The sequence below is a fragment of the Dama dama genome, chromosome 11 (genome assembly GCF_033118175.1).
Source record: "Dama dama isolate Ldn47 chromosome 11, ASM3311817v1, whole genome shotgun sequence".
NCBI lineage: Eukaryota > Metazoa > Chordata > Mammalia > Artiodactyla > Cervidae > Dama > Dama dama.
This window is the reverse complement of record NC_083691.1, coordinates 31,049,370-31,061,553: the sequence shown is the minus strand read 5'-3', so window position 1 is coordinate 31,061,553 and position 12,184 is coordinate 31,049,370. Positions and strand designations below refer to the sequence as shown.

General features: G+C 45.3%; 1 protein-coding gene across 10 annotated transcripts in view; it reads right to left on the bottom strand.

Moving 5' to 3' along the window:
• Positions 1–2,465, bottom strand: part of NCOA1 (nuclear receptor coactivator 1) — a 205,941-nt gene extending 203,476 nt beyond the window's left edge. For 9 of the 10 annotated variants that reach the window (XM_061154920.1, XM_061154918.1, XM_061154921.1 and 6 more), the window contains exon 1: positions 2,108–2,465. The gene's annotated coding sequence lies outside the window, so the exon portion shown is untranslated. Of the gene's footprint in view, positions 1–1,567; positions 1,698–2,107 lie in introns of those variants that run through there. The other variant, XM_061154919.1, reaches the window with a different exon arrangement.
• Between the last annotated feature and the right edge of the window lie 9,719 nt (positions 2,466–12,184).

The window sequence follows — 12,184 nt, the reverse complement described above, 5'->3', positions numbered from 1 at the left end:
CTTTTTTTCAATAAAACCACTTACCCAAAAATGCAGATCTAAAATACTCCCTTGGTTTAAACCACACAAAAAGCAATTTAAAAGATACAACCTTACAGATTTTCTCAGAAAGAAATGAAGAAAAGATTAACTATAAACTATATAAAATTTCAAATTTTGCACCTTAAAAACCAAACTTCATCGTGAGTTAACTAAATGAAATAAATCATCAGTGCAAAACGTCTACAAAAATCAAATGGAACGCCTGTTCTTACAAGCAGCACCCCTGCTTTTTCTCTCCAAACCATATATTCCCTATTCAGGCCTCCTTTTTGATCCATTGTTTCCAAAGCATAAATTCTGAATAAGAAATAGAGGGAAACCACTTCCAAACCTAGTTCACAAAACCAAATTAGACCCACAAAGTACAGGAGATATAAAAGAAACATTTGCAGTTGCATGTAGTTTACAACAAATAGTTCAAGGAATGCCCATTTATTAAGCTAAATCAAATCCCACTGCTACCTTTAACCCAAAACTATTTCTAGTTCAGGAGCCAAAAGACCCAAGCAAATACTTTCTTTTCACATTATTCTCAACAAGAAGAAATCTGACCCCCTTCCTACTACATCACAGCTTCTGTGAAACAAGCTGAGAGGCCCCTTTGGCCAACTTTTTTTTTTTTTTTTGAGACTAACCTTCAACCAATTCCAGAATTGAAGACAAACCTCAAATTTAACCCCTGAAATCCATCCCTTTAGCTGTAAAGTATAATCTAGGCTGCACCGCAGCAATGTTTTACAGATACTTGAAGATTTCTTAATCACTGAAGTGTAAGCCTCAGCCCTCACAAATCATCGCCACAGAGATTACTCTTGGCATCAACAGAGGGTGCCGGGACTGCAATTCACTCAAGAACCCTTCATTCACCACCATCATACTCGACATTAAAAATTCACCATCTCAAAAGAAAAAAGAAAAAAATTTAAAAGTCACCTTCTCCACAAGGACACCTGCCTCTTCAACGCCTACAGTGAACGAAGACAGTCAAGTCTGAAAAGCTACAAGATCCTCCAGATTTAAAGTTTTCCTCGCCACCAAACTCTGCAGCCACAGCAGCACGGACTGTCCTTGTCACACACACAGGCTTTATTGTCAAACCCTCCGTCTCCCTCTAACACCGTCAACTGAGGCAGTGTCTACAGTCCATGGGAGTGACTGCTTTAAAAACAAACAAACCAAAAAAACATAGCTGGGTAGTAAGAGCGGGGACCCTGGTGTCCGGTTTCTCCCATTTCTCTTCCAAGCGACTAGAGAAAGGCTCGAGTTCGGTCGAGCTAACCATGAAGCCATCCCACCCCTCAGTCGTCCAGCCGACGTGTTTGCCACACCCCCCCCCCCCCCGCCCCACTCCCCACTTCCTACGTCCTTTCAGCGGACTCCGACGATGGGGACCAAACCCTAGACACAACAAAAAAAAGAATCTCTTATCCATCCCATTTCTGCCTTCGAAATCCCTCTGTCTGGAGACGGGGAAAGCAAGTGCGCGGAGGGTAAAACAGAAGCGCCGTCGAAGGCTGAGGCTTACGGGAAGGCTCGCCACGGTCATCCCCATTTCGCAGTCCCGGCAAGCGAAGACTCGGAGAGGTTACCCGGCTTGCCAAGGTCACCGCGCTCGCCCGGGCCGAGGGGCGCCCGCGCCGACTTCCGGCTCCCCCTCTCGGCGGCGGCGGCGGCGGCGGCGGCGGGGAGCGCCCGCGGGCTCGGGGCGCCGCTCCCCACGCCGGGCCGGCCGCCGCGAACCTCGCGCACCCTCCGCGGATGCTCGCCCGGTCCGCGCTAACTAGGGCAACTGGGAAACCCGGACAAGCCAAAGTCGCTGCTGCAGCAGTTTCCCTCCGCGGCGCAGCCCCCAGCTGGTGCCCGTGACAGCTGCGACCTCCGCCCCCTCCAGCCGCGCGAGGCCGAGGGAGAACTCGGGGAAAGTGGGAGGGGGGACGGCGGAGAGAAAGGAGAGCGGGGGGCGGAGGGGGCGCCAGCTGCTCCCGCCCCCTAGGGCCTCGGCGGCCGCGCGGCTCGTGACAGCTGCACCCACCGGGAGGCTCGGCGCCCGCCGCCCGCCACTCACCTGCCGCCGCCGCCGCCGCCTCTGGGCCGCGCTGACGGGCTCCGCGCTCGCCCGCGACCGTGGCGGTGTCGCCGCGACCTCCGCCGCTGCTCGGGCCGGGGGCCCGCCGCCGCCGCCGCCGCCGCGGCTCTCCGGCCCCCTCCTCCGGAGCCAGGGGGTCCCCCCTCAGGGGGGATGCAGAACGGACCCGACACAGGCTCCGCTGGACGGAGCAACAGGGAACAGGGCGGCCGAGGCGCTGGAGGCCGCGGTCCGGCCGTCTAAGGAGAAGGCTTCGAGAATCGCGTCAGACTCCCGCTCTCCTGGCCTGAAGAACAGGCATTTCAGCCGCTCTCCGCGGCCGCCATGTTCTCCTCCTCCTCCTCCTCCTCCTCCTCCTCTTCGGCTGCCGCCGCCACCGCCGCCGCCGCCGCCCCCCGCTCGCGGCCCCGCCCCCTTCGCGCCCCGCCCCGCCCCGCCCCGCCGGCTCCCGGCCGCCCCGCCCCGCCCCGCCGCCCGCCGCCCCGCCCGGCGCGCTGCCCCTGAACCCTCAACCCGGCCGGGCCGCCGCGACCCGGTGCCCGCGAGCTCCGACGGCGCGCCCGGGACAGTCAGTTCCCCCGCCCGCTGGGCGGCCGACCGAGGAGCCGCCCCGCGCCCCCTGCTGGCCGCAGGCCCGAGGGAGGGCTGCCGCGGTCCCGCCCCGGCCCGCGTCCTAACGAAGTGTGGGAAAGGAGGCCCTAACTCTTCCCCCTCCCCTCGGGGCGTTCCTCTGACTGCTGCCGGGAAGCCGCCTCGAACCCCAGGGCTCTTTCAGCTAGGCCGCCTGGCCTGCAGCCTCCCGCTGGCCCAGTCCCGCCGGGAAGGTGCGGAGCGGCGAGGGGCGCGCGATAGACCCGGGAGGAGTCGGGTCTGGCCTGTCCCTCCGCTGATTTCTTGTATTATTTCGAGCGAGGCACCTCCGAGGGCCTCGTTTTTTATTCCGAAAAAATGGGAGTTGGTTGCCTGGATGATTTCACAGGCTATTAGATAAGGGAAAAGAAAGATCATCTGCCCCCTTCGTTTTACAGATGGAAAAAAAAAAAAATGTGACTGGCGCGTCTGGCTGTGCAATTCCATGAATTACCCAAAATGTCTGTCATTGACAGAGCTTTCCCCGCAAAGGAGGTCTACACATTTCTTCTTTTCGACTCGCTTTAAAAAATTTTTTTATAATAGAAGTGCTACTTCCCAAAGTAGAGTGCTCCTTGTCACTGGAGGAATCAAACAGCGGCTGAACAGGCTTTATGAGCCGTGATCGCCTTATCACGTGAAAGCACCTCTCACTTCCAGAGGCTGGCAATGTAATACCTATCTCTGTCCTCGGGTTGTCCCTAGGATGAATGAGTCGCTGGCTGCGGAGGTGCTTTATAAAGCAGCTATCCTTTCCTGCGCTCCTCTTTCCAGGTAGCTGTCGGCACCTCCCTCAATCCAGTCCTGCTGTTGCTGTCTCCCAGCGTTTTCTGCTGTTTCTCCCTCAGTGTTTTCTACCCTAAAGCAACCTCTAGAAATCCTTAAGACCTTCACACCCCTTCTCCTAACTGAAATCTGACTTTGCATTGAAAACACCAACCTCCTCGACACCTCTCTGAGTAAGTGAGCCGTTCCTTCCAGAAACAGGTACTCCATCCTGCGATCATTCACTGCCGTGCCCTCGATCGGATCCTGCTCGTAAAGGAACCTTTAGCCGACACCCCACATTCATCTTAGACTCATTTCATTCTTATTCCTGGAGCTCTAGGTGCATTTCTTTAGTTCTTGCCCTCACCGGTTTTACAGAACATCTCGCCTCCTGCAGTGTCCGCAATAATCGCTGAAAATACCCAGAGCTATATGTATCTCTTATTCGCCAGGTTAATCTGCTTGTGTAGGACATACCTCCCAGTCTGGTCCAATCCAAACTGTGTGAAGTCTACAAACGCACCACTTGTGTAGGTAATCCTGTCTCTTGGCGGGGCTACTCTTTGCTCACTGCACGCTGCCAGATCCAGATTCAATGACCCTGCCCACCCCCCCCACCCCCCACCCCCCATTATAGGGCCTTTCTTGATACTGCAAAGTCCTCCTTTCTGGAACTCTTCTCCTCCCCTCCATATCTTCTACAGTATTCTCCTCTCTCTTTGCCTGTTTTCTGAATGTCCCTTCACTAGCACTTTTCTTTGCTGCTTCTTTCCCACAGAGCCATGTAATGTTGGTATCTTTAAGGTTTGAATTTTTTTCCCCACCTCTCCTCTCACTTAGATTGACTTGGTTTTGTTTCCACTTCTTTAATTGTTTAAAAACACCTGCATCTCCTTCTCCCAGCCCCTGCCCCCCCATCCCACCCACTCTGCAGTCCAGTCTCTTAACTTTTAAACATCCTCAGGGAAGGCAGTGCTGAGATTTTGTTGGATGATGAATGAAACTTAACGTATTATTTATCTTGCCGTCCATGGACACTAAAGAAAGGACTTTCCTAGGGTGACATTCCTTCATAAGTAAGATCCTTTGACTTTCTTCTCTTTCCTCTACATTCTTAATCACTTGCCAAAACAGGTATAACCCACTTTTTCTTTTTTATTGTGTTGAAGATCACATAACATAAAATTTACTACCTTAACCATTATTAAATATGTTGTTCAGTATGTTAAATATATTCACATTGTTGGGCAGCCATCAGCACCATCCCCATAACTTTTTTCATCTTGTAAAACTGAATATCTTCGCTTATCAAACACCAACTCCCCATTCTCCCTTTCTCCTGTCCCTAGCCACCACCATTCCATTGGGCTGGCCAGAAAGTTCGTTCAGGTTTTCCATCACATCTTACAGAAAAACCTAAAGGAACTTTTTGGCCAAGTCAGTATTTTGTCTTTATGATTTTAACTACTCTATATACCTCAAATAAGTGAATAAGACAGTATTTTTCCTTTGGGGACTGGCTTATTTCACTCAGTATATGCTAGGTCGCTTCAGTCATGTTCGACTCTGCATACCTATGGACTGTTGCCCTCCAGGCTCCTGTGTCCATGGGATTCTCCAGGCAAGAATACTGGAGTGGGTTGCCGTTCCTGCCCCCACTGTATCTTCCTGACCCAGGGATCGAACCTGGATTGGCAGGTGGGTTCTTTATCACTAGTGCCACCTGGGAAGCCTTCCTCAAAATTCATCCATGTAGTATATTGCAGAATTTCCTTCTTTTTTAAGGCTAAATAATATTCTATTGTATGTACATACCACATTTTGCTTATTCATTCGTCGGTCAGTGGACACTTGGGTTGCTTCTACTTTATAACTAGTGTAAATAATGCTGCTCTGAACATAGATATACAGATATCATTTTGAGATCCTGCTTTCAATTCTTTCGGGTATATACCCAGATCTGGGTCATACACTAATTCTTTGATTAACTTTTTGAGAAACCTCCATACTGTTTTCCATAGCAGCTATACCATGGTACAATCCCACAACCACGCACAAGGTTTCCAATTTCTCCACATCCTTGACAACACTAATTGTTTTCCATTTTTTTTAATAGTAGCCATCCTAATGAGTGTAAGGTGGTATCTCATTGTAGTTTTGATTTGTATTTCCCTAATGACTAGTGATGTTGAGCACCTTTTCATGTGCTCATAAGCCACTTTTCTGTTTCCCAATTGGTCTCTTCTCATTTTCAACACCTCTCTGGCTCCATCTACATTTCCTAAACAGGCCTATTTCTTTAATTCCAACCAATGCCCTATCCCCAGGAACCATTAATACAGAGGCAAAAGATTTGTCAGATTTACTTCCTGAACCCCACACAGCTTCTTTGAAATCCATTTACATTAGCTATTTAAGAAAAAGTTCTTTTACTCCCAAAGTACAATGCCAATCAACAAATAGGGCTGACTCCAATTAAAGTGTTTTGAAGAGGTTTTTTTTCTTATGTCTTTTTTTATCATTTTTATTTACTTTTGACTGCACTGGGTCTTCACTGCTGCACGGGCTTTCTGTAATTGTGATGAGTGGGGAGCTACTCTTTGTTGTGGTATACAGGCTTCTTACTACAGTAGCTTCTCTTGTTGCGGAGCATGGACTCTAGGCAAGCAGGCTCAGTAGTTGTGGCTTGTGGGCTTAGTTGGGATATGTAATCTTCCTGGACCAGAGATTGAACCCATGTACCCTAAATTGGCAGATGGATTCTCAACCACTGGACCACCAGGGAAGTCCTAAAGAGATTTTTTAAATGAAAATATAAGACAACATTTTAACTTTTATAGCCCAAGTAGGTCTAATTTGAGTCAGGTCCTGCTCTGACCTCATATTTTAATATTACTCCTTTGGTAGAACAGAAACACGGTAGTTACATGACCAGGGTCTATAATATACCTGTTGAATTTTCTCCGAGGCATAATAGATTCCTAGTTGTGTAAAACATCTGGCTAGTGTACATGAAATCACTCCAGTTGCTGAGGCAAGAACTAATTTAACATCAACACTATTTTTTTTCACATAGTTTTCTTTTTGTTTTGATTCATAAAATAACCAAACAATACAGAAAAGTATAAAGAGGTAAAACAAACAAACTCTTTTGAGCCAGAAAAAAAAAAACATAAGGGACACCTTTTCACATATGGACTAAGTGTATTTGCACATATAAATACAGTATGGTATTTGATTTTACGTAACACACTATACATTCTCATAGATAATCTGCTGTGTGTTTAAAAATAAATTTATTTATTTATTGGCTGTACCACACAGCATGTGGGACCTTCACTCCCCCACCAGGAATCAAACCTGCGCCCCCTGCATTAGAAGGCCGAGTCTTCACCACTGGACAACCGGGGAAGTCCTTCTGTCTTTTATTATATAATACATTTTCATCATTAAAGAAGCTGAATACTCTTGCCTTGTATGTCTCTTTAGCAATTTAACTAACCAATCCTTTGGTGGGAGGTGTTCACATTGTTTTTGTTTTCTTGTTTATGTGTTTGTTTTCATAAGTAAAGCTAAAATTCTAATACATGCTCTGATCCAGGGCTTGAAGATCATTTTCTTAGGTTAAATTCCGAGATTCATTGCTGTCTCTAAGTGTACATGTTTAATCTTTTTTTTTTTTTTTACTATGTATTTGCCAAACTGACCTCCAGGAAAACTGTTACAATCTTGTCTACCTTGCATGAGACTGCCACAAAAGAATTCCCCACAAAAGGATTTTTGTCACTTTTCTTCTGAATAGTCTTTTACTTCTACATTTGCTTGACTTATGGACATTAAGAAAGCTAGGTTTAGAGTCAGGCAGACTCAGTTTTGAAATGGCCATGTCACCGACTAATAGTGTGACCCTAAACAAATTCCTTTAACACCTCCAAGCCTCAGTGTCCTCATCTGTAAAATAGGATGCTAAGAAAGGATTACTGCAAAGACTGAATGAAATAATACATGCAAAGTGCTTAGTCTAGTGTTCCGCGTTTAGGATTGCCCATGAAAAAGTAAAAATTAAGCTCAAACTAAGAAGGTAAAAATCTGCCTGATTCTTCCATCAGGCTGGAAGAATAGGCCCAGATACAGCCAGCTGCACAGTCGACGGGATGCAGTGTCCCCTAAGGACACACTGCAGCTGGAAAGTGCCATAATAGCTGCCTTCTTCCAGTGACTGCTCCTCCCCTACTCACTGAGAAATCTTGTTCTCCACAATCATCAATATCAGAAACTTTGGTGTTCATAATTATATCAATAAAAATGATGCATCTGTCTCTTGTCTGGAAAATCTCAGGCCTCTTTGACAGAAATGTGGCCTTGATTTAAAACCCAGAAGTAGAGTTTTCAGTAAAGAGGTGTCAGGATGAAAATTCTACATCTATCTTAACTTTACTGTTTCCAAAGCAAGAGTATACCCTGGGTCCACCTTGCAGTCCAGACTGGATGTTGACCCCTTTATACACAGCCACGCTTTACTTTGAGCCTATAAAAACAGTTTTATTTAAATTGCATCTAAACTCTGAGAAGAGTTACCACCTCTTGTTGTTGTTCAGTCGCTCAGTTGAGTCCTACTCTGTGTGACCCCATGGACTGCAGCACACCAGGCCTCCCTGTCCTTCACCATCTCCTGGAGTTTGCTCAGACTCATGTCCATTAAGTCGGTGATGCCATCCAACCATATCCTATGATGTGGTATTAAGTAGAAGTAGATATTACATAAATATAGGGTTTCATTTGGAGTATCTTAAAAGTTTCTTCTTAATAGTTTGCAAAGGGACTTTCCTGATGGTCTAGTGGTTAAGAATCTGCCAGTGCAGGTGACACGGGTTTGATCTCTGGTCTAGGAAGATCCCACATGCCACTGGGCAACAAAGCCTGTTCACCACAGCTGTGAATCCTATGCACTAGAGCCCGTGAGCTGCAACTACTGGGCCCACGTGCTGCAATGAATGAAGCCTGTACACCCTAGAGCCTGTGCTCTGCAACAAAAGCCACCTCAAAGAGAAACCTGTGCTCTGCAACAAAGGGCAGCCTCGGCTCACCACAGCTAGAGCAAGCCAGCACACAGTAATAAAGACCCAGCGCAGACAAAAACAAATAAATAAATACAATTTAAAAAAATACTTTGAAATAGTATTTGTTAAATCAGCTGTTGTTAAACAAATTGAATGATTTTGCCCCCAACTAATACTGATTTTTTTATTGTTTCTTGGAGTTTCTTTCACTTCTGATACTCTCTAAGTTGTTATTTTGGTGGCAAAACTTTTTGCTTGGGTAGTTGATTTTTATAAACTGAGGTGTAATTGACATATATCATTATATTTGTTTCAGGTATACCACATAATGATTTGATACTTGTATACATCACAAAATGATCACCATGGTAAATCTAGGTACCATCCATCACCAAGTAAAGTTACATATTTTTTCCTTCTAATGAGAACTTTTAAGATTTATTTTAGCAACTTTCAGATATGCAATACAATAATATTGACTGTATTCAACTACATGATACATTATATCTCCATGACTTATCTATTCTACACCTGAAAGTTTGTACCTCTTAACCCCTTCACCCATTTTGCCCACCCTCTAACCCCCATCCCCTGTGCAACCACTAATTTTGTCACTGTCTCTGTGAGTTTGATTTTGTTTTGTTTTTTGTTTGTTCTATTTTTTAGATTCCACATATAAGTGAAATCACACAGTATTTTTATTTTCTTCTGTCTGACTTATTTCACTTTGCATGATACCCTCAAGTTCATCCATATAGTCACAAATGGCAATAATTTTTTAATGGCTGAGTAGTATTCCATTGTGTGTGTGTATGTGGATATATATATATATATCAGTTCAGTTCAGTTCAGTCGCTCAGTCATGTCCGACTCTTTGCGACCCCATGAACCGCTGCATGCCAGGCCTACCTGTCCGTTACCAACTCCCGGAGTCCACCCAAACCCATGTCCATTGAGTCGGTGATGCCATCCAACCATCTCATCCTCTGTTGTCCCCTTCTACTCCTGCGCTCAATCTTTCCCAGCATCAGGGTCTTTTCCAATGAGTCAGCTCTTCGCATGAGGTGGCCAAAGTATTGGAGTTTCAGCTTCAACATCAGTCCTTCCAATGAATACCCAGGACTGATTTCCTTTAGGATGCACTGGTTGGATCTCCTTGCAGTCCAAGGGACTCTTGAGTCTTCTGCAACACCACAGTTCAAAAGCATCAATTCTGTGGTGCTCAGCTTTCTTTATAGTCCAACTCTCACATGCATACATGACTAGTGGAAAAACCATAGCCTTGACTAGATGGACCTTTGTTGACAAAATAATGTCTCTGCTTTTTAATATGCTGTCTAGGTTGGTCATAACTTTCTTTCTGAGGAGTAAGCATCTTTTAATTTCATGGATGCAATTACCATCTGCCATGATTTTTGAACCCCAAAAAATAAAGTCAGCCACTGTTTCCACTGTTTCCCCATCTATTTGCCATGAAGTGATGGGACCAGATGCCATGATCTTAGTTTTCTGAATGTTGAGCTTTAAGCCAACTTTTTCACTCTCCTCTTTCACTTTCATCAAGAGGCTCTTTAGTTCTTCTTCACTTTCTGCCATAAGAGTGGTGTCATCTGCATATCTGAGGTTATTGATATTTCTCCCAGCAATCTTGATTTCAGCTTGTGCTTCCTCCAGCCCATCCCACTTCTTTATCCATGTATCCATCAATGGACACTTAGAGTTTATTTATTTATTTATGATCATGCCACACAACTTTCAGTTTAGTTCCTCAACAAGGTATTGGACCTGGGCTACTGCAGTGAAAGTACTGAGTCCTAACCACTGGACCACCAGGGACCTCTCTAGGTTGTTTCCGTGGTGGTGGTGGTGGTTTAGTTACTAAGTTGTGTCTGCTTTTTGTGGCCCCACGGGCTGTAGCCTGCCAGGCTCCTCTGTGCATGGGATTTCCCAGGCAAAAATACTGGAATGGGTTGCCATTTCCTTCTCCAGGGGATCTTCCAGACCCAGGGGTCAAACCTGGGTCTCCTGCATTGTATGCAGTCTCCTGCATTGCAGGAGGATTCTTTACTGACTGAGCCACCAAAGAAGCCCTGACTGTTTCCATACCTTGACTATTGTAAATAATGCTTCAAAGAACATGGAGGAGCTTATATCTTTTCAAATTAGTATTTTTGCTTTCTTCAAATAAGTACCTAGAAATGGAATTGCTAGATCACATGGTAGTTCTAGTTTTAATTTTTTGAGGAAACTTTATATTATTTTCACAGTAGCTGTACCAATTCACATTCCTGCCAGTAGGACACGAGGGATCCCTTTTCTCAACAACTTCTCCAACACTTGTTACTTCTATTTTATGACAAACATTCTGATAGGTGTGAGGTGATATCTTCTTGTAGTTCTGATTTGCATTTCCTTGATGATTAGTGATATTGAGCATCTTTTCATGTGCCTGTTAGCCATCATCATGCCTTCTTTGAAAAAGTATTTATTCAGATCCTCTGCCCATTTTAAAATCAAATTGTTTGTGGTTTTTTACTATTGAGTTGCCCGAGTTCTTTATAGATTTTGGATATTCACTCCTTATTGGATATGTGATTTGGAAATATTTTCCCCTGATAGCTCAGTTGGTAAAGAATCTTCCCACAATGCAGGAGACCCTGGTTCGATCCCTGGGTCAGGAAGATCCTCTGGAGAAGGGATAGGTTACCTACTCCAATGTTCTTGGGCTTCCTTTGAGGTTCAACTGGTAACGAATCCACCTGCAAGGCAGGAGACCTAGGTTTGATCCCTGAGTTGGGAAGATCCCCTGGAGAAGGGAAAGGCTACCCACTCTAGTATTCTGGCCTGGAGAATTCCATGGGATTGCAAAGAGTCAGACACAACTGAGTGACTTTCACTTCATTTCTTCGTCTTCTTTTTGCTGTGCAGAAGCTTTTTTCTTTTGATGTAGTCCTATTTTTGCTTTTGTTGCCTTTGCTTTTGGAGTCAGATTCAAAAAATCATCATCAGTAACAATGCCAAGGAGTTTATTGGCTATGTTTTCTCCTACGAGTTTTATGGTTTCAAGTCTTATATTCAACTCTTTAATCCTTTCTGAGTTAGTTTTTACATATGGTGTAAGATAGTGATCCAGTGCCATTCTTTTACACTTAACTGTCCAGTTTTTTTCAGTGAAGTGAAGTCGCTCAGTCGTGTCTGACTCTTTGCGACCCCATGGACACCAGGCTCCTCCGTCCATGGGATTTTCTAGGCAAGAGTAGTGGAGTGGGTTGCCATTTCCTTCTCCAGGGAATCTTCCTGACCCAGGAATTGAACCCAGATCCCCCGCATTGTAGACAGACACTTTACCGTCTGAGCCACCAGGGAGTTTTTTCAGTACTATTTATTAAAAAGACTGTCCTTTCCCCATTGTCTATTTTTTCCTCCTTTATCAAAAATGAATTAGCCACATATGCATAGGTATAATTTCTGGGCTCTTTATTCTCATCCATTGATCTATGTGTCTGTTTTTATGCCAACACCATATTATTTTGATTACTGTAGCCTTGTAATATAGCTTGAAATCAGGAAGCATGCTGCCACCAGCTTTGTTCTTCTT